At 38.7% G+C, this 3,639-nt stretch overlaps 1 pseudogene; it reads right to left on the reverse strand.

Annotated features, from left to right (window-relative positions):
- Nucleotides 1–872: 872 nt before the first annotated feature.
- LOC100607610 lies at nt 873–2,224 on the reverse strand (annotated as a pseudogene).
- Nucleotides 2,225–3,639: the final 1,415 nt, after the last annotated feature.

Genomic DNA, 3,639 nt, shown 5'->3' on the forward strand with positions numbered 1-3,639 from the left:
AGATAAAACTAGGTCTAGAAAAATACTTTAAGTATGGTTACTGTCATATGAAAGTGACTTGAAGCAAATAAATCAGAAACCCACTAAAATTTTGAGGGACTTCTGTTGCCAATGAGACAATGTCAAAGAAAAAAAAACCTTTGAATATTCAAGCTATTAAACACATTTCAGTTCATCAAGCTTTCTCCAGAACTAAATGAGCTGTAAAAGCTGAGCATCCCCAAAGGATGGCAACATCCCCAGTGGAGAATAATGGGAAATGAAGGGTTACTCCCAGAAAACAGAGTCAGGGTCTAATTTGGAAACTCTACCAAGTGTCAGGAAAATAACCTTCATTCACCAAGCTGGCCCAACAAGATTTCATAGCCATTACAGCCAAATGACTACTTCCATTCTGCCATTCTTCAAATGGGCATGGTTATCGTAGTTATTCTGCTCCACTCTGTGTATACATATAACATACATATACTTTTTGGTGAAAAAGGGGATCAAATAAACACGACTTACAGTTCATATAGCACTACCAGACATGGCATTTGTGCTTGAGGACTGCATAGCTCCTAAAGGTTCTAGACTCTGAGCTAGGGGCAGAGACTGGATGAGACATTGGCTGTCTCTTTTACGGAAGTGGCAAGCGTGTTCCATGTGTGGAGAATAAAAGTCAAAGACTGGCTTGTACACAAATATCTATTTTAATTTGCAAACAGCTAGACGTTACTTTCCAGCCTCTTTTTTTTTAAAATAGAGCTTTATTAATTAGAAAGAAATAGTACATCATTTAGCCCATGATAAAGGTATTCATTAAAAAGTGGAGATATTTTTATTCCCAGATAATCATCACGTAGAGTCTCTCTTTATTCTCTCATTCTGCTTCATTCTCTTTGTGTCACTTTAGTATGCGTATCTCCTGGGTACTCTGTACATTTTTTCTTCTCTGTATATATCTGTGCCATGGCTTCTGGTGTCATTTCTTCTACTACACTCTTCACTGGGACTTAGCTGTGGCTGTTTTCTTATCTCTCTTTGTTTATAGCTACAGAACTTCTGCTTTGGCTTCCCCAGCTCCTATCTTCTCTGCCATGGCTTCTGCTGCTCCCCTCCTTTCTTTCAGAGACTTTCTTCTCTGGGCCATGATTATGGCTTCTGGACTTTTTGTCAGAATCGGAATGGCTCCATTTGCCATTCTCCCTAGAACTCTCGTGTTTTAAGAACTCAGGCCTTTCCTTGGCTTTTTTCCTGGTTAGGGTAACTGCTAGAAAGTTCTTCATAAAGTTTTCTCTTTTTAGGGTTGTCCGTCTCTTCAGAATCACTGTTGTTATGCCCTATGAGCTTTTGCTTTTCTTTCTTTTCTTCTTTTCAATATATTTTTTTCTTTAATGTCACTCTCACTCTACTGCTTTCTGAAGTTTCAGTAGGGGAAGAGGAGGAGGAGGAGGAGGAAGAAGAGGATTTGTTTTTATGTTTTTTGTGTGTACTTCAGCTCTTCTGAAACTTTTTCTTTTTTTCTATCTCTTTTTCTTTGTTTCTTCTCCAGTTTATCTAATTTCCTGAGGAGTTTCTGCTTTCGTTTGGTTGTTAATAACTTTAAAAATTCAACTTCTGGATCTTCTTCAGCCTCACTTACAGCAAACTCCTGTGATGGATCATTTGTGGTCAAGTTTCTCCGTAGTACATTACATTTCAGGGCAAATCCACTGTTTCTCATTTCCTCTATTGGCTCTGAGGGGGTGCATTGATGGCCCTGAACCATCACTGGGAACTGAGCTTGCATTGATTCCGGAAAGACCCAACAAAGGGTATTCTTGAACTGTGTTGACATGACCCCATTTGTGACATTTAATGCCCCTCACATTTCAAACCTGAATACCAAAGGGTTGATCTCTGATGTTCATGTCATCTTTGGCATATTTTTCTTGTAGTGCTCCTTTCTGCCATTCAAATTTGTATCCCGTCTCTCCTCTGTTTCTTCTTTCTCTTTGTCTACTTTTTAAACTCCTGGTGGGGCTTCATACATGAAATCAAGACCATTCTTTACAGATTCATATCCCATAACCAAGCTGTTATCGTACGATTCTTGTTCTTAAAGATATTGTTGCATTAATTCTTCTTATTTCTTCTTACCATATGATATTTTCTATTCTTCCCTCCATATTTTTTTGATATTAGATTTAGAGGTGGGATGAAAGTCCTTCTTGCACTTGAAGTTGGTGAAGGATTTCCCCATCTTGGAGCTGGAGCTGGGGAAAGCAGAGGCTAGTGGAGTCATATGACTAAGCTCTGTTCACAGGATGTGATTGAAGGGGTTGTCTACAACTTTCAGGCCTCGTGCCTCAAATAATTCTCTCTCCTTTTGTCTTCTGGCCACTGTAGAGGATCACACAGAAGCTTTGAGGTCCTAGGATATTGTTGAAGCATCATATGGAAAAAAAGCTGATCCTTAAATGACTGCAAGCAACAAAGCCTCTTTGACAACTTTCACTGTCGTGACATAAGCAAGAAGGAAAGATTACTGCAAAAAATCACCAAGAGTTTTTTTTATAGTAGTTAAGCTACATTATAGTTCCCAGCCTCCCCTAGAAGTTTACTTTTAGACTGTATTTTTTGTTTGACACTTACTCAATATATATTCCATTCCTACAAAAACATTTCAGTGACTTTGGTCACAAGAGACTGTATCTCACTCAGTACAACTTACTATGTTCATTTGGAAGCCATGTGTTGTCTACTCTGTGTGAGTAATTGTGGCCATATGACTGAGCTCTAGCTGATGGAATATAAATGGGTGTTTAGTGTGCCATTTCTGGGCTAGTAGATATGACCCTTTAAGATATCTTGCCCCTTCTGTTGGGCGGATGTGGAAAGCAACCACACCTGAAGACACAGAAAAACCCATAAAGAAAGGAGCCTAATTCCAAATCATTGTGTGGAAAAAAGCCACCATTTTATGTAAACGAGAAGTGAATTTCTCTTTTTACTTATATGCGTATCTATTTTTTAAATTTTTAAATTTTACATTTTTAAATTTATTTTTATTTATTTATTTATTTATTTTTGGAGGCAGGGTCTGGCTCTGCCACCCAGGCTGGAGTGAAGCGGCACGATCTTGGCTCACTGCAACCTCTGCCTCCCAAGCTCAAGCCATCCTTCCACCTCAGCCTCCCAAGTAGCTGGAAGTACAGGCATGTACCACCGCACTTGGCTAATTTTGTAGAGATGATATTTCCCTTTGTTGCCCAAGCTGGTCTTGAACTCCCGAGCTCTAGCAATTCTCCTGCCTCAGCCTCCCAAAGTGTTAGAATTACAGGCATGAGCCACCGGTGGTGCCTGGTTGCATTTCTAAACCTTCTTGTAATAGCACTCAGCATTTACCCTAAATAATAAATGGACCACATTCCTTTGTATCTCTATTGCTTCCATATAGTCAGTTTGGATTACGCTTTTCTGACTTCTTCTCCTGAAAACTCCTATTTAACCTTCAAAAACTCATCTCAAATGTTAACTACTCACTGAGCTTTTCTCTATTCCTAGGCAGTTATTTATTCCCTTTCCCAGAATAACTAAAAATTTCATGTATCCCTATTGTTATATTTTTATTATTCAATTATGATTGATTTGCACAATCAATCATAATTGAACAGT

Source organism: Nomascus leucogenys, chromosome 18, assembly GCF_006542625.1.
Source record: "Nomascus leucogenys isolate Asia chromosome 18, Asia_NLE_v1, whole genome shotgun sequence".
Classification (NCBI taxonomy): domain Eukaryota; kingdom Metazoa; phylum Chordata; class Mammalia; order Primates; family Hylobatidae; genus Nomascus; species Nomascus leucogenys.